At 37.7% G+C, this 19,415-nt stretch overlaps 1 long non-coding RNA gene across 1 annotated transcript in view; it reads left to right on the top strand.

The window, feature by feature from the left end:
• The first annotated feature begins 6,263 nt into the window (after nt 1–6,263).
• The window catches only part of LOC131481106 (uncharacterized), a 67,658-nt gene continuing 54,506 nt past the window's right edge, over nt 6,264–19,415 (top strand). Inside the window, exon 1 of the long non-coding RNA XR_009246040.1 lies at nt 6,264–6,401. This is a non-coding gene — a long non-coding RNA (uncharacterized LOC131481106). The remainder of the gene's footprint in view (nt 6,402–19,415) is intronic.

The raw sequence follows: 19,415 nt of genomic DNA, 5'->3' as shown, positions 1-19,415 counted from the left end.
CACATGAGGCCCACAGGTGTTGTAGTCCTGTCTGGTCTGTTCTGTCTCATCCTGACTCATGCTCTCCAGTGGGTGAGGTGTTCCAACAGTGGGTCCTTCCACATTCGCCCTGCCGGCTTTGCCCCTCCCTCCCTGCTTCTTACGTGTGCTGCTTGGGTGCTGTGGCCCAGCCTGGCATGGCCTGCCTTGCCTTGACATTTGCCAATTGGTGCTATAACTTGGCCCAGCCCAGCCTGGCCCTAATTCCAGCTAGTAAGGGTTACAGCCCAGCACGTACCCAATCCTGACTGTAATGTGTACTGGTATGCGTTGCAACCAATCCTGCCTGACCCTCACTGTTCTGGTGCTCAGATTCACCAGTGGGTGATGTGAACTGATTCAGCCTGGTTCGCCCCCAACCTGTGCCAAATGTATGCCAATGAGTACCTTTCCCTGGCCTGTTCTGAGCTGCTCCTTATCGTGTTCCTTGTCCTCACCTGCAGGGACTGTGCCCTGCCAGAACAGTTGCTCAGGCTCCTCCATCCGAACCCCTCCCAATGCCAGATCTCATGCATTCTGGTAGCTCCATGAGCCAGCCCTACTTCGTCTACCTCCTGTCCTAGCAGCAATAGTGGCCTTTCCTGACTTGCCTTCAACCCATTCTGGTTGTTACTTTTGGATGTTTCAACCTAGCCACGGCTCGTCCATACCTAGAAATGGATTACACATGGCTCAGAAGGGGCAGAGACCTAGCCTAATCTGTCCTACATCTACCCTGATCCTCCAGAGCCCCAGATGGTGCTGGAGTCTAGCCTGGCTTGGTGTGTCCAGTCTCAGTCCACGTTTGTACCAAGGGACACTGCAGCCCTATCCAGACCAGAACGCAACCCCCACTCCAGCCACCACGCTGACCAGTGTGAACCCCAATCCAACTAGGGTATCCTTTTAGCTCCCCAACTGGGCCTGTTCCTAGCCATAAATCACATGCTTGCCAGTGGTTGCTTTGACCCAGCTTGGCATAGCCCCTCACCTGTCTTTGCCTTTGCCTTAGATGCTGTGGTCTGGCATCCTGGCTCAGGCAGACCAGTCGGTGTAAGAGCCTAGCTCGGCATGACCTGTGCTCCAGCCTTATTTCTATTTTTGCTTCTGAGCTAAGGTTTGCTTGGCCCTGCCAAGTCCACCCCCTTCCATAACCAACCTAGACATTAGCCAGCCATTGGAGCTACTTTGCTCAGCTTGTCCGACCCCCCAGGTCTGGACCATGTGATCACCAGCGGGAGCTATAACCCATTAAAGGAATTTCCCAAGTTCACCCTCTTGACCCACTCCCATGCACTTGTACATGTCAGTGGGTGTTAGGCCAGTGCCTGGCACAGCTGGCCTTCCATTTTGGGCTTGTAGGTGCTGGTGAACATTGCAGGCCAGCCCACCCCACACCCTATTTAGGATGCATATTCCAGTGCTGCTGCTTTGACCAGCCCAGACTGTTGTCAATTCCTCACCCGTGAGTGATGGCAGGTTCCATGGTCACACCTAGCTTAGCCCATCACCACTCCAACTCTTGAGCTAACCAGTGGGACTAGTATCTCCACAGGGTTTGGCCCACACATCCCCCACAGAATATGCCCCTGGAAATGTTTTTCTCATGTGCTGGTTAGTGTCCTGACCCTGCCTAATGTGACCTGTCCCCTGATCGAACATTCTGTCAAATACTAGGATATGGTCATGCTAGGCTAGCCCCCAGCGTTAGCTTTTGTATGGACTATTGTGTGGTGCTCAGCACTATTTGGTAATAACAGGTTCTACACAGGAATCTAAAGTAGACTGGTATATCAGTCTGCCCCATAGAAATCTTGTCCAATCTCTCCTCCAAACCACCAGATCTCAGCACCCTTGCTTGCATTCAAGGGAAAGTTACATTGTCATTGGGAGTCCTTTAGAACTGATTCACAAGTCACAAGCACAGTGGGCTCAACATGGACATACCTAGGCAGCAGTTCAATACCCCTAAGACCCCAGACCTGGTCAGCCAGCATGCAGAGCCTGGTGCCAAATGGTTGCCGTGCAGGCCCAGCTTACCGTATGTTCATGATGGCTGGAGCCAGGGACACAAGCATGGAGTCCTACCCGGCCTGGGACCTGCCAGCAACCAACAGACTGCTGGAAGTTCTCCTAGACAATTAATCTTTGACAAGAAAACTAAAAAAACGATCCAGGATAAAAGCTTGATCTACTGAACAAATGCTGTTGGGACAACTGGATAGCAGCTTGCAGAATTAAGAAGCAAGACCCACACCTGTGATATTATATAAAAACCATCTCTAAATTGTTCAAGGACCTAAATCTACACTCAGAAATCATCAAACCATTCAAGGAAAATATAGACAGCACTCTCCAGGAAATAGAAACAGGGAAAGACTCCTTAGAAAAGACCCAAATCAAAGGCCTTCAAGGACAAAATGAACAAAAGGGATTACATCATGTTAAAATGCTTCTGTACAGCAAAGGAAACAATTAACAAAGTGAAGAAGCAACCAACAGAATGGGAGAAATGTTTTGCACACTACACAGCTGATAGGGCAGTGATGTCTAGGATTTACAAAGAGTTTCAGAAGCCCAGAAAAAAAAAAACGTGAAAAAATGAGCAACAGAAATGAACAGACATTTTTCATAAGAACACATTTAAGTGGCTAACAGACATGAAGATATGCTTAGGATCCCTAGCCATCAAGGAAATACAAAAGAAAACCACATTGAGGTTCCACCTAACTCCAATGAGGCTGACCTTCATTCAGAACTCTATTAACAATACCTGCTGGGGTGGATGTGGGGAGAAAGTTGCCCTCTTGCACATCTGATGGGAGTGCAGGTTAGTACCACCACTATGGACATCAGCATAGAGAGTACACTTAGAAAATTGCAAATAAGCCTGCCATATGACCTAGTTATCCTGCTCTTAGGAATATACCCAAAGGAAATGAAAAGTACACAATTTACAATAGCAAAGACATGGAAACAATCCAGATGTGTGTCTAAAGGAGAATGGTTAAAGAAACTGTGGTAGATCTAGTCCATGCAATATTATTTAGCAATTAAAAAGAAGGAAGTTATGCCATTTGTAACTAGATGGTCTCAACTAGGGATCAGTATGCTATTTATATTTCATATATATTAGTACGCTATTTATATTTCAGGCTAATCTTTCGTCTTTAGTGCTAGCATCGCTCATGACCTTTGGACTGAGTCCCAGTTGCTACATTTCTGATACAACTCCCTGCTTATGATCTGTGAATGTAGTAGAGGATGCCCCAAGGCCTGGAGTCCTGCACCCAAAAGAAACTCTTGGCTGCTGGCCAAAGAAACATATAACTCTGGCCTTAAGGAGCATTTGGGGAGTGACATAGCTAACAGAAAATCTCTCTCTCTCTCTCTCTCTCTTTCTCTCTCTCTCTCTCTCTTTCTCTTACTTCTTCTGTAACTGTCTTTTGAGTAAAATAAATCATTTTAAAATTGCTTAACTGTGCTATTGTAGTGGAAACAGTTGTAATGCAAATGCCTGTGAGAGGCTGATGGAGTAATCTATGGAATAGTGTTAAAATAATTGGAAAGAAGACATGCAAACACGTGATTGTGTTTAGTAGGAGACGTGAGTTGAGGCAGGAATTTGTTTCAACATGCGACTCAAGTTTTTGATGGAATTCCAGCTGCTCTGCTTCCAATGCCATGCTCTGTGATGTGCAGTTGGAGAGTAAACACAAGATGCCTGTAGTACAAGAGTCCCTGCTAAGCAAATGGGCTCTTGCTATGTCCTAGCCCAGATCTGGCTGTGGCCTGCAATTTGGGAATACATCATCAGATGATGTGTCTTTCTCTATATCTCAGCCTCCTTGTCTTTTAAATAAAATAGAAATAAATAACTAATATTTGAAGAGTTCTACATATTGCCTTTACCGTAAAAATACAGTATCTATGTATATGTTTGTCTGCCTATCATCTACCTTTTTTCCTTTTGCTTATTTCTGCTGGGTGACACAGGGGATGTATTAGTTGTAAAGTGAAGAGTAAGCTAGAAACAATGAGAATGATTATTCTAGGAGGTGGTAAAAATGAAAAATAAAAAAGAAGTTTGAAGCCATAGCTTGCTACAAAATTTATTTCTCGAAATAAAGATATACAGTGAAATGTTGCAAAAACAAAGTTGAAAAATTCAAACATAAACAAAATTGTTTATTAGCAATTCCAAAATATATTCACACAGAAAAATGATGTGTGAGTAAAATTCTGCTGTATGCATGTGAAATATATTTTAAGGTTAAGAAGAAGTATATAAAAATCTTCTAATCAGCAGGTGTGTTTGCTATTAAATATATAATTTAAGAATCATTTTATTAGGAAATAAAATAAGTTTAAAATCTGAGATTATTTTCAGTTTAAGAAAATATTAAAACCATTGCAGTATGTATAAAGCATTAAAGTGTGTTCATAGAAATTTTCTTGTAAATTCCTAAAGAGATAATAAAAAGAAAGCTAGTAATTATTAATTTAAATGTAAGGTAAGTTAGTTTCATTGTTATTCTTTTCACTTGTCTTTGCATTTGAAACTTCTAAAAATAGAACACTGAAAGGAATAAAAAGTAATACATATTTAATGGTAGCTTTTTTGATTTGGGCGTTTCTTAACATGGATGAAAATTGCATAAACCTGGTATTTAAGATAAATACGTTTCTTAAAAATAAGCTATTATATACTAATATTGTGTGATTTGTCAAAGGAAAATTGCAGATAGGAGTTTTAAGAAGTTATCACAGCAAGGTACTCAAAAATTGTATGGTTGCAACAATATAAATTATTAAAAGAAGACAAGCCTTTCCACGTATATGCAGGTAAAAATACATAATTTGAGTAACATTTTCTTTGCTCCCTCAAATGATTTGGAATGAAAAGCTTTTCCTGTTTAAAGGTTGTATATGCCATATTTGCTTGCTAGTTCTCTTTTAGGTCACAAGGATCATATATATTTTATATTAATCTATGTATTATTTAAAATATTTAAAATCTATATAAATTAATGCTGGTTTTACTTTATTAAATGTTGTAATTATAAATGAAACTTTTAATTTTGGTATGACTGAAACAAAAAGTGTTCGTGAGAGATCAGAAAATTAGAACATCATTTTTTCAGTTACAATATTAGCATGAATAAAACTATTTCAGAATGATGCATATTTTGGGCCTGTGCTGCAGTAAAGCCACTTCTCGCAGTGCCAGCACTGTGTCCTGGCTGCTAGACTGTTGATCCAGCTCCCTGGTAAAGCACCTGAGGAAACTGAAGAAGGTGGCATGAGTACTTGGGCCTTTGAGCCCATGTGGGAGACCTTGAGACGTTCCTTGCTCAGTTTGGCACAGCTCCATTCATTGGGATCATTTGGGAAATGAACAAGATTTCTCTCTCTCTCTCTCTCGTCTCAGTAACTCTGCCTATTAAATAAATAATCAGATCTTTTAAAAAAATATTTTAAAGATATGTACCTTTTGAAAGAGTAACAGAAAGAGAAGGGGTATTATAAAGAAACCTGCCTTGATTTAGTCCTAATAAATGCACAACAACTGAGGCAGGGACAGACTGTATTGAGTGTGGAGCACAATGCAGATCTCCCACATAACTGGCAGCAACCGTAGTGCTTAGCTCACTACTGATGCCTTTTTGGGTGTATTTTTCAGGAAATGAATCAGAAGTGGTGGGCTGGAGCTTCTCTGGTTCTTAGATGGGGAATGTGGATATCCCAAGCAGTGGCTCAACCTGATGTGCTAACACTCCTAACCCCAAACTCTATTTAAAATGAGTAACTGCTTATCATTCATGAGGATTTCAGTTTTAAGTCATTGAGCCATGAGAATATGCCAATGTGATATGGTGTTTCTGTGTTTTGTTATTGCTGTTGTTTTGTGTTTTGATTGACACGCAGCTTTGTATAAGTCTCAGAGTTTTGGCTGTCTTGCCAGAAAATAATTAACTGCCCATGTTATAGGCTAATTTAAAAAGATGGTTTTGGTACAGCGAAAATACCTTGATAGATAAAGACATTGTCTTCCTCTAAAGCAAAAGCAGGAATGCTTAATGTGCAGTAACGCAAAGATAATGTGTCCCCCTAGGGCAACGCCAGCTAGATTATTGCCCTTTTATAAATACTGAAGTTCCCTGAGCTCTGAGATCTTATTCTATCCTGAAGCTATTGCACAAGCAGGTGTTCTGGGTTTACTCACATTACACTCATGGGACTTGGGAGAACACACAAGTGTACTATACATGCTGTTTGTTTTGCAATGAGCAATAAAGTTTTTCATCTCAGATCCAGGTACCTACTATGCTATGCCAGTACTCATAAGACCAGCAGCATCCTTGAAACTTGTTAAATTACAGGTATGAAAATCTTAAACACTTTGTGGTTCCAGCCAGTGCTATAAATAACTCTATTGGCAGTACCTGAAGCTTATTAGAAGAACACACACATATGTGTATATATTCAGGGGAGAAGAAATGCACACAAATACACTCATATGTGTCTGTTTTGGCATGTTTACCTATAATATACATATTACATATGTTGTACATATATTAAAAAATAACTTATTTTCAGAAAAATACCTCTTAGAATTTTTATTTATTTATTTATTAGAAAAGCTTTACTTTAATTTTAAAAAAGCATTTGGGGGAAAATATAAAAATTCCACACATTGTAGGGTACCACGTGATACTTTTATACATGTACTCATGGTATAATCACTGAATTGATATCATTTACCTAGTGTGTATAAATAATTTAATGCTTTTATTTTGAAGATGTTCAATTTTTGTTGTGGGTTTAACTTGTATTCTTGTATCTTATGTGAAATGAATTGTAAGAACAAGAATACAGGAAAATTAGCAGAGAAACAACATTTGTTTGGAAACAAAGTACTTTGAAGAAACGCAGTCATATTCAAGAGATCTGCATAGTGGTTATTATCATTCCTTGATATCTCCTGGGAGCACAGGAGGTGTTATGTGGGGCAAAGCTCAGCTGAACATTGAGAAAGAGTGGAATTTACAGTGGTTCTTGAATGCTTCATATTTTTTGACCATTTTTGAAAAATTCAAAAAAAATATGACAGTAGTAAATGAAGTGAGTATGGCAGCCATGGTAGTTTTAATTTAGTTAATTTTTTATACATTAGATTTTCAAGGTTCACAACAAGTACATTATAATTATTATAAGACAGTGCTAATCTACTATGGTACCGTGATGTTTATACAAAGAAAACATATTCCATGTGGTTCATATTTATGAATCTGAGAATAAATGATAATGCGATTACAATGAGATAATGGTCATCTTGTAGATGCAATGGCAGGCTTGTTAGTGATTTTTGTCTTGCATCAGTTCTTAGAGGAGAAATAATGGGAAGTAAAATTCTTTTCATAGAAAGCGGACAGGTAGTTTGGGTTGTTCAAGAGGGATTACACAGTTTGTGGTCTCTGCTCCTTGATAACTGCCTCTTTAGATACATCCGTTTGATATTCCGATTTTGTTTCTTTATGGGAGGACAAGGGGGTAGGTCCATTTTCTGTAACTTCTTCAGACTGTGTCAGGGCATCATTCATGAACAGCTGAGAGTGAAAATCCATTACTAATTTAGAATCTGCGCTAGATGGGTACCATCAATCATTGGTAATAACCAGAACCCCTGCATGCTCATTGCTTTTACATGAGATTGTTGAATTCTGGAAGAAAAATTTGACTATTAAAATGAGGATATATATGTCATAAAGGTGCAAGTATAAGGATAATAAGAAAGGAGACAACATTTTGCTGCTTCAGGGAACGTGCAAATTAAAATTATGGAAACACTTTCCTGTATCATAAACCCTGTTAGCATATCTTTCCATGAAACTACCTAGGTTAATGTGCTGTTTTTAACTAAGACTGCCCATAATATTCTTTCCCATTCTGCCTTCAGGCAATAAAAGGGTAGTTTGTTGTACATGACCTCTTTGTATAGGGTTTTTAATGAATATTTTGGTTGCAGTATGGTCTGGCCAGTGGTCTAGATTGTCCTGGCAGAAACAGTCAAGTTTCTCAGAATAATTTGATGGTACATAGTAAGACTTACCTTGTGCTAGTATGGCAACATTATCAGGGTGATTTTCATGGAAACTGCAATTCTTTTTGAGAGAGATATGAGGAAAAGGAGAAAAACATATCAGCTGAGATATGTAATATTTTTCTCACTTTAGAAAGAATTTTATGGCATTTACTTTTAACATTTTGGAGACAAAATTGAGGCCCTCCCTGCATAGAAGTAGGAAAAATTATACTTTGGTTTTGCATGAGGAAACTCTAGGGGAAAGACTGAATTTTTGAGAGATGTACTCACATAGAAATTTGTTATAATTTGCCAGTGTCTGGACAGCTACAAAGCCTCTGATAAGGGCCTTTCAGTTTATGCTACAACTTTGATCTCTTGGGAAGATTTGTTTTTCATGAATCATAGAATTAAGCACTAGGAGAATCTTGTGGTCTTATTCTATCAGAACCTTTTGTGCTTGAATTAAATCAATGAAATGTATTAGCTGATCTTGGGTATATGAATAGGGGATATTGGAGTTAAGTGGAGGTTTCCCACATAATATCTAAGAGAGCCAAAATAGAGTATAACCTTGTACCATCCTGGGTTTCAGAAGAACAATGGAAAATTGTCTGACTAAGCTTCTGAGTTCTCTTGGCTTTGTTTGGTCAGAATTCTTTAGCAATAATGATCAGTCATTTCATCCTTGCATGATAATTGGACCTAACTAGAGGTATGGAGCTGGAAAGCTATTTTCAGTGTTTTGGTTGTCTTCTGAGTTACTGTAGAGACAAAAGAAAGACCATTATTAACTCGGTAGCTTGTCCAGAGCCCAAAATACAGGTCTGTTTCTTTTATTAGAAATTGGGATACTTGTACTTTTCCTGTTTAGGTCAAAATGGGATTGATTTGTCCAATAAAAGAATCAAAGGAGACTAATAAAAATATGACCACTTGCTGGGTGCATATGGGTGCATATTAATTAAGTCTTTCAGTCAGTTTTCACTAGGAATAACTAATTTGGTTTGTATGGCTGTGAGAAACATAGGGGGTTTGGTGTGCCTGCTAGGGTTACAGTAAAATGTGGGTAAATGGCATAGGATCACACCACTTCCTTCTTCTGCTTCTTCTGTATAGAAAAAGTAAAAAAGTACCAGTTATGTCTGATATATAAACATGATCATTTTCTGGAGACATGCCATTGAGGTCTGTTGGCCAATCCTCATCAGTAAGTGTTCTTGCTTTGTATGGAAACAATTAGGGGAAGTCAATTGGTGTGGTTGTTAGGATTATTTTGTAGATAAATAGCACAGGATTGGGTTCCTTCTTTCAAAATATTGTGTGGGCCTTTTTCCCCCAGACATGAGAGACTATCTGAATTAGGATCTCTCTTTCCAGATTGATAAAATTTGGCATTTCTTTGATATTTTTCCATTAAGAAGCTATTGGGAGTATGCTTTTATGATCTCAGTCCACCTCCAATTTGGAACCTTAGTAACTTAATTTTGGGTCCCATTGTATCATAGTTATGGTATAGTAAAGACTTACAGACTCCCTGCTGGGGACAGAATAATAGAACCACTTATGAAACTCCTTGAGTAGTAGAGGTCTTTGTTGTTCTATCTGCCAATGCATTAATTCTCATGCCATTCATAGTCACCTTTTGTGTCTTCTATAATGCATAACAGCCGCCTCCACAGACTTCAAAATTGCCAGGTGGAAAGAAAAAAAATCTCCTGGAAACATTTAATAGAAGAATTTTTTATAGTGAGTAGGACTCTGACTCTCCTAATTGCTATCATGTATAATATACACACAAAAAAGCATATTTAGAATCTACAACATATTGATCCATTGTTCTTTTCCCAATCTCAAGGTAATAGTCAAGGTGATAAATTTGGCTTTTTGAGCTGGGGTGTTAGGCTGGAGTCTCTATCTTTTCATTATCTTTAGATGGTCAAAGAACCAAGCATGAAAACTTGGCATACATTGAGAGTGACCTCTGATGAATGTAGGAAGGAGGACCTGATTTTAGTAAGGCATTGTCTTATTAGTCATCAGTATATAGTTATTGTCAGAACCTTGTGTAGTTGGTGTGGAGTTGGAAGTACTCGAAGCTATCCTATGTGCATTTGGTGATTCCCTTCTTCCAAAATACAATAATAGTGACTTCTTTTAAGCTTCCAAATCATCCTGGGAACTCTGATTCCAGCTCTATATGAAAGTAGGCCATTAGTGTTGAAGTAGAACCAAATTTGGTTGAGTACATCCAGGTCTATTTCTTGTCTTTCAACTACCAGCCAGGTGAGGAGCTTTTCTAAATTAGGAAATCCTAGTGCAGGGCCATGGTTCACAGACTTTTTTGAAAGAACCTCTTTTGTTTTCCTGATCACTCAAGTGGGTCAGCATATGAAGGCCTCAAACAGAATCGCGAACAACTTGCATTGTTAGTCTCAGCCTGCTGTTCTCACCCATTTCTTTCTCTGAGGTTGCCACGCGAAGAGCATGACTTAGTTTTGTCTAATTGAAAAGACACAATTTTCTGGAGTCAGAACATATTCCAAATAGACGGCTTCCTGTTTAGAAGTTTGGGCTCTGGTTAGACAAACTCTACAATCATTGTTACCCTAACAACTTTCAGACCTGGATGGTGTTTTCATCAAAGTAGTACTCAGAGGAAGTTCAGATGAAGCTACCATGCACATCATAAAATGGCTAACGATTTGAATTTATGCTCTCTAAGATTCTTTGTTAAGATGAATTGCATTAAAAATGCAGATTTTCTGTAAAATTTGAGGAAAAACTTTCTGGGAGCAGAGTTGAGCCATACTTCATAACAGTTCAATTATTTCAAAGGTAAACAAGAATTCTGCAAGTAAAGCTGTACAAATGTAGACATTTACTGAAAAACGGTTTCTAGAAGGATTGTAAAACCCTGCTGGGTAAAGGAAATGGGCATTCCAGCATCACCGAAATCTGGTGCCAAATGAAAGCTTCTTCTACCTGGCAAACCTGAGAAGGACTGGCCATCAACTCCCAAGATTACACATTTTTTTTTTTAATCCACATGGCAGTGCAGAAGAGATTAAGTGGTTTCTTTCTCTACTTTTTTTTTATAAAGATTATTTATTTCTTTATTGGGAAGTCAGATATACAGAGAGGAGAAGAGGCAGAGAGAAAGATCTTCTGTCTGTTGATCCACTCCTCAATTGGTCTCAACTGCTATAACCAGGAGCCGGGATCGTCTTCCAGGTCTCCTACACCTGCACAGGGTCCCAAGGCTTTGGGCAGTTCTCTACTGCTTTCCCAGGCCACAAGCAGGTAGCTGGATAGTAAGTGGGGCTGCCGGGATACACATCAGTGCCCATATGGAATCCCGGCACATGCAAGGCAAGGACTTTAGTTGCTAGCATACTGCAGTGGGCTGAATAAGTAAGTGGTTTCTATATCAATTATAATATCAATATCATTTCCTGGGTCATTCAGTCATCAAAGGTGGCAAGAACATGAGAGTCAGATCTGTTGTCCCATGATTTTGATTACATTCTCCAACACACTGGGCATGCCCTTAGATGGAGGCTCTTGTGGACAAGTTCAGACATGGTACCCCAGACCTCAAAACAGTTCAAGGAGCGTTGAGTGACTCCTGGTCTTTCATTTTGCCCAGGAGTCTACAGGCCGTGGGGATTTCTGTGAGGGGGTGGTATACTGAGTTGGTCATCAGAGATTTTAGCTCTTTTATCATTTTAGCAAGATAGTAGCATGCTTTGCACTTTAGGTTTTGCCTGTAGTGGTTTAATATGCTAGCTAAAATCACACTAAAATTCACCTAATTAAAGTAGGCATAAAGAGTTCTTTCTCCCTCCTTTCCTTGCTTCCTGCTTTCTTTCCTTTGTCTATCTCTCCCTTCCTCCATTCCTTCATTCCTCTTTCTTTCTTTCTTTCCTTCTTTCTTTCTTTCTTTCTTTCTTTCTTTCTTTCTTTCTTTCTTTCTTTCTTTCTTTCTTTCTTTCTTTCTTTCTTTCTTCCTTTCTTTCTGCTCCCAAAGGAATTTGAGAGGTGGGCTTTGTGACATAAATTAAGGCACAACTTGTGGTTCATACATCCTATATCAACATAGGTTGTTCAGGTTTTAACTACATTGCATTCTGCTTCAACTTTCTCCTAATATACCTGTGTTCGTGCAAAGATGACTTCAGTCACGTGCTTCTAGCAACATTGAAAGGAAGACCATGCAGAGTTCTTGTACTCTTGCTTTGGCCTTATAGCCCAGCTATTGTAAACATTCGGGCATGAAACAGCAATTGAAAGAGAAAAGAAAGGTTTCTCTCTGTCGCTCCTTCCTCCCCTTCCTCTTTTTCTCCTCCCCTCTTTCCCTCCTCTGTACCCTCCCTCCTTATCTTCTCTCTTTCCCTTTCCTCTCTCTTCCATTCTTCCTTCCTTCCCTTGCTTTCTCTATATTACCTCCTTATTCCCTTTCTTTCCTTCTCCACCCCTCCTTCCTTCATTCATTCTCTTCGTCTTTCTTTCCTACCCTAACTCCTTTCTCTCATTTCCTGCTCTATCACTCCTCCCCATTCCTCTGCATTCATATAAAATAAGTCTTAGAAAGAATATGAGAGAACTTCTCTTGCAGTATTTCTAGACTACTTGTCAGTCAATGTCATAGTACCACATCCAGACCCCTAATTCTGGATGCCTCAGTGGAGGTGGGGAATGACAATAATGTGGCTAAAGACAGAAAACAGAGCCCCAGAATAGGTGGATGTTGGTGGCGTCTTGTAGTTATGGAGCCAGGAATATGTGGCTAACCAAAATGTATCGTCACAGAGACAATAAGTTTTCTTAAGGATCTTAGGATAACAGATTTTATTTATTATAAACTTACAGAGGTTTGCAACATGGAAAATGACACTCTATTGGTATGGGTAGTAAAATGTATGGTTGAATGCTTATTGAAAGCTTCAGAAGTTGTGAATGGACCATCAAAAAATGTAGAGGGTGCATTGCAATGTGGTAGCAATGAAAGAACAGTAGCAATGACAAAAAAAATTCTTGTTTGTACTGAATGACTTGAAAGCAAGTCTCAAACTCTCATATCAGCCTTCATGATGAAATACCCAATGTAGTCCTGACTGGCTGTTGTCACATTTTGATATTTCATCTCCAAGTCACTGGAGGGAGAAGAAATTCTAAGATTAAGATGTGCTATTTCACAATTATAGGGGTATAATGAGGAAATAAAGGTCATAATAAAATTGATATTCAATTGCAAAGGTAAGAGTTGAGAGCATGATTCAATGGCTTATGTTGTTGGGTTTCCACATCCTAGTCTATGCTACTTGATTTGATCCAGTTTCTTACCACCCATGCAAGAAGGAATTTGAGGACATGAACAGGTAAATTTCAACAGAGAAAGAAGATTTATTTGCATCTGAAATGAATTAATTCAAGAAACTGGGTATTCTCCAGGCAACTACATAGAGCAAAGTTTAAGGTCATCCTTTAAAATGAATTAGATGCACTGTGGCTGATATTTGGGGCAGAGTTAAACTAAATATCTATTGAGTGGACTTTGCATTGGGGTTCAAATGTTGCCCATTTCCTTGTATACTCTGAAAAACTCAGGTGATGAAAGCACATGTGCCGCTAAATAGACATGAAGATACAGATAGATATATCTTCATCAGAATGATTAAATTTCCTTTGCAGCTAGACACACACACGCGCGCGCGCACACACACACACAGACACACACACACACACTATGCCCAATAGTTCTAGTTGTAGTTTTTAGAGGAACTTCTAAATTACTTTACACAATTATTATACTAATTTACATTACTGCTGTTGTGAAAATTTTCCTTTTCTCCATATCTTTGTAAGCATTTATTATTCTTGTTATTATATTCTGACATAAAATTATTTCAGAACAATGATAGTGAGGTCATGACTCATTATGACTTTGATTTGTATTCAACTGTTGATTATTGATGTTAAGTATCTTTTCAATAAATATGTTTTTTGTTTCCATATCATCTACTGAGAAACGACCATTTCCCATGTTCATATAGTTATTTCCCATGTTCAGGGCTTATCTTTAGGCATTTTATGCAATATGAGTTTATTTTTGTATATGGTAAGATGCAATATTCTAGTTTCTTTTTTGTTCATCTCTATATTCTAATTTCCCAATAACATTTATTGAAAAGATGGTGCTTTCTCCATGTTCGTAACAGCTTTGTCAAACATCGGATGGCTACAGTTTATGATATGATTTTTGTTTTTCTATTTTCTCCAAAACTTTCAACATGTTGTTCACTTGAGATCTTTTTGTTATGGGTATTGAATTCTTTTTTTTTTATTCATTAATTACATTGTATTATGTGACACAGTTTCATAGGTACTTGGATTCTCCCCACCCCTCCCCAAACCCTCCCACCATGGTGGAGTCCTCCACCTTGTTGCATTCTAAAAACATTCCTCTTAGTATTGCTTTTGCTTTGTTTGGTTGGTTTGTCATGATGCATTTCCCATTTTAATCTGCTTCTTAAAATTTAATTTTCTACTCAGTTTTTCCCCATCTATTCATTATTCAGAAGTAAATTGTTTAATTTTGATGAATTCAGGTAGTTCCTCAAGTTTTCCTTACCATTTATTTCTAGTTTTCTTGTGCAATGTGTTCAGGAATGTTATTCAATATTGTTTTAACGGTTATTTATTTGGTAAAACTTGTCCTAAGATTTACTGTTAACTTTCCTTGACGTTCTGTATACTGTTAAGTAGATCTAATATTTTATAGCTATTGAGTGGGAATGTCTGCTAATGTCTAAAAGGCTCAAATAATCAGAATTCAGTTCATCTTCATTCTTCATTGACTTTTCATGTGGAGGATCTATAAGTGTCTAAAAATTGGGTTGTAAAGACCTCTTTCTATTTGATATTGAAGTCCATCTTTTCTGTTAATGCTATTAGTATTAGCTTTTGGCATTAAGCACTTCAATATATACTGCCTATATACTTACACTTATCAACTCTCACCAAATGAAATGTTTATTATTTTACAGTGATTTTCTCCACATGTATTTACTACCTTTAATTTAAAATATATTTAACTGGTAAAAGCATGACTATTCCTGCTTTCTTCTCAGTCCATTTGGGATATCTTTCTTTCTTTCTTTCTTTCTTTTTTTTTTTTTTGCTTTCAGTAGCTACTTAGCAAATATGAAGGGTTCTTATAAGGAGCATGTAATTATTTCTATTTAATCTGGCCAGTTATATTCTCCTTTAATTGACAACTTTAACTTATTTACAGTTATGGTAACTGTCAGTAGGCCAGGTCTTACCACTGTGATTTTGACATTTGTTTTCTGTTATATTGTAATTTAAATTTTTTCCTCTTTTGCAATCTTTCTGTGTAGTTAAATTATTTTCTCTGGTAATGTGTTTATAAAGCTTGTTTGTTATTTGAGATGTTGGTTATAGAATTTTATTTTTGGGTTGCCATTATGCACACAAAAATCACATTTGATTACAGTAATTCATTTTGAAATTAAAGCAAATATGATATTGATTACAAATATAGAAAATGAAACCCATAGAAGAAATTAATAAAGTGCACTCTATACTCTACTTGTCCTCTAATCCATTCCATATTTCAATTTTTCATGTCTTGCCTGTATTCTTTCTCTATTGCATGTTTCTAAATATTTTAATATAACATTTGTAATTGATTTTAAGTCTATGCATTGCACAGACATTATATATATACATTAATATAGTTGTGCATATTTATATACACAATACACATATAATGATTTATATACCACATTTAATGTATTAATGAATTCTGAATTTGCTTGTACAGGTACTTTTAACTATGCATTTTTTACATTCTGATAGTTTCTTCTTGTTAGTTTGCCTACCTTTCATCTAGAACAACCCACTTGGCACTTTTAATAGGCTGATAAAAATTGTGTTTGCTCTTCCTTTCCTTGGGATTTCTTTCTCCCTCAGAGTCGAGGCTGTATAATATTCTTGACAGAGTAACAAGTGTTTTAGCTCTGTTTGTTTGCTTTGGTTTAGACACTACGGTGAAAGTATCATGCCATGCTGAGAAGTCTGTGCTCAGGCAAATCTGAATTACTTTATGTGCTATTTGCTTCTTTTCTAATGCAACTTCAAAAATATGCTTACCTTTAACAGTGTAGAGCTTGATTATGTGCTAAGATAAATATTTTGGATTGAAGGTGTTGCACATTAGCCTTCCAGTCTACGGTTAGTTGTATTTTTCTGTAACGTTAGAAAAAAAATTGTGATTATCTCTTTGAATAGCCTTTCTATGCTTTTAACCTCCTGAAGCTTCCGTTGAACTCCAGTAACGTGGATATTTGCTATGTGCATGTTTCCCTATACATAAACTCTCCTCAATCTCTTCATTCTTTTTTCTCTCTCCCTCTCTCTCCCTCCTCTTTGGGAATTAAAAGATGAATTTATTGTGATACAAAAAGGTCTTGAAATTAATGCCTATGCTTTTCAAGGCAGACATTTTCTATTAACTTTTTGGAAGCATTTTATAGAACATTCGTTCACACCCATGTGACAGCTACACTAGTGGAGAAGTCTCATATTTAGTCAAGAAGTGTTTCTGAGAGGCTACTTCTGTCAGGGACCCACTTTTTTTTTTTTTTTACAGGATTCTTTGTATAAGGCTACATTCTGAATGTTTTACTTTGCTTTTTTGTTTTATTTATTATTATTATTTATTATTATTATCATTTTATTGTACAGTTCCATAGGCTCTGGGGATTTGCCTTATCCTTCCCCACCTAGTTGCTCTATATCATTACTAAATTATAGTTCTTCGGGCCCGGCGGCGTAGCCTAGCAGCTAAAGTCCTCACCTTGAACGCCCCGGGATCCCATATGGGCGCCGGTTCTAATCCCGGCAGCTCCACTTCCCATCCAGCTCCCTGCTTGTGGCCTGGGAAAGCAGTTGAGGACGGCCCAATGCATTGGGTCCCTGCACCCGTGTGGGAGACCTGGAAGAGGTTCCTGGTTCCTGGCATCGGATTGGTGTGCACCAGCCCGTTGTGGCTCACTTGGGGAGTGAAACATCGGAGGGAAGATCTTCCTCTCTGTCTCTCCTCCTCTCTGTATATCTGACTTTGTAATAAAAATAAATTAAAGAAAATATAGTTCTTCATGCACAGTCATATGTCCAACATACTATTGTCAAGATACAGTAAACAGTTTCATTATAAGGCCATCTTTGTCTGGAAGTAGAAATGCATACTACATTGCATCCTCACATCTGGATACGTTAGTCTCCATTTCACAGCTACTGTACATCCCCTTAAATGAGAAGTCACAGTACAAAATCAACAATAGGAAGAAAAACAGAAATTTACAATGCCATGAAGTCAAATAACATGTTACTAGATATGACAGTCTCCATTGCACAGCTATTATATATCCCCTTAAATGAAAAGCCACAAAATAAAATCAACAACAGGAAGAAAAAATAAATTAACAATACAATGAAGGTAAATAATGTGCTACTGAATGATTAGTGTGTTGCTGAAGAAATGAAAAAGAAAAAAATTGTTGGCCCAGGGTAACATATCCAGCAAAGCTTTCTTTTGTCTTTGAAAATGAAATTAAATTCTTCCACAGTAAAGAAAAGTTAAAAGAATTTGCCTCTTCCAAACCTGCCCTACAAACAATACTTGAAGATGTTATCTTGGACAGAGAAGAGGAATAACACCCAGCAAAACCCAAAGGCAAATGTGAAGAGTATCTCAGTAAAATGACAACAGAAGACCAAATCAATGAACAATCCATTCCTAAAAATGCTGGGACAAAATTGCCACCCATACATATTAACCCTGTAAGTAATTGGCTTAAGCTCAATCAAATGTCATAGATTGGTAGACTCGATTAAAAAACGAAACACATCTATTTGTTGTCTAGAAGAGACATTTCACCAACAAAAAACAGCAGAAGCTATATCTCATGGATTTTTTATGTTTTTGTTTTTGTTACTTTCAACTCTTCAAAACAATTTCTTATGATTACATTATTCAGTGACTCATATATCATACAGTAGCATTATTTTCCTCAAGAAGGCTCTTGATTTTCACTTTTTTTCCTCTCAAACTATGTGTTTTCAAATAGCCTGTGTTTGAGCACAAAGATTATATTTTAATCCGTTCTTATACTGTCCTTCACATATTTAACTTCACAGTGTATTTTTCAGTGGAAGTATTTTTCTTTGGTTTATTTTCATTGCTTCCATCTAATATCAGATCTTTCTATTAGAATGATAATAACTTCTGTGTATTTTTTTAAGTTCATTGATTTTTCCCTGAAACAATTATTTTGAAGTTTTCATCTCAGCCTTTGACTATTTCAATACTTACATAATTGTGTTTTAATGTATTTTCTGCTTTTTATGTGAGGTCATGGTTCCCTGAAGTTGTTGATGCTTTTTATGTACCTTGTCACTTATGCACTGAAGGATTAGCTATAGTAGCATGGCTTCGTCTGTTCCTACACCTCCATGAATTCTAATCAATCTGATTTCTGTGGATCTCCAAACATTTTTGCTGTTTCAGTACAAGATAGTAACTGAAACTGAACTTTGCTTCAGGTCTGCTGTTCGTGTTTTTATATTCTTTGTTTTGGTTCTAAAATACATATCAGACTCTGATTTTCTCTAAATACATAATTTGAGTGTGGTTCAACATGATACATGCATACTTGTATAGGAAAGGATTGTCCATTGTTATGACTCCTGCAGAAGCCAAGGTAAACTTAAATGTCTTGTTCTTTAGTCAGGAACACTATATTGCATGATGAGACACACACACACACACACACACACACACACACACACACACACACTTAAATGAAGCATAGCCAGAAAGTGGGACTGAAGTTGACCCTACTACAATTCATCTGTTGCTGAAGTTGACTCACAACCCCTTGGTGGTTCTAGACAGCATACATCAGAATTTTCCATGATGACAATACATGGAAAAAAAAAAATACAGGTCAACAAGTTTCAACTGTAGGCCCTGACCCTGTCCTGTTGATTAGAATCCAATCTGTAGTTAGATTTTTATCAATCTGGCACTGAGAGCCACTGGAGTCCTGCAGTTTATTGCATTGTTCCAACATTGGAAAAGGGATGACAGAACCATTCTCTGCCCTGACTAGCACTTACTGGGTTCACCACAATCTTAGTCATGAGATACCATACAAATCTTTAGGCTCATGTCCGGACTGCATCTGAATCATGATTGCATATGTGAAAATAACGCTGCAGC

This window comes from Ochotona princeps, chromosome 9, assembly GCF_030435755.1.
Source record: "Ochotona princeps isolate mOchPri1 chromosome 9, mOchPri1.hap1, whole genome shotgun sequence".
Classification (NCBI taxonomy): Eukaryota; Metazoa; Chordata; class Mammalia; order Lagomorpha; family Ochotonidae; genus Ochotona; species Ochotona princeps.
Note: the sequence above shows the minus strand (reverse complement) of the source record. Positions and strands in the feature narration are given on the sequence as shown.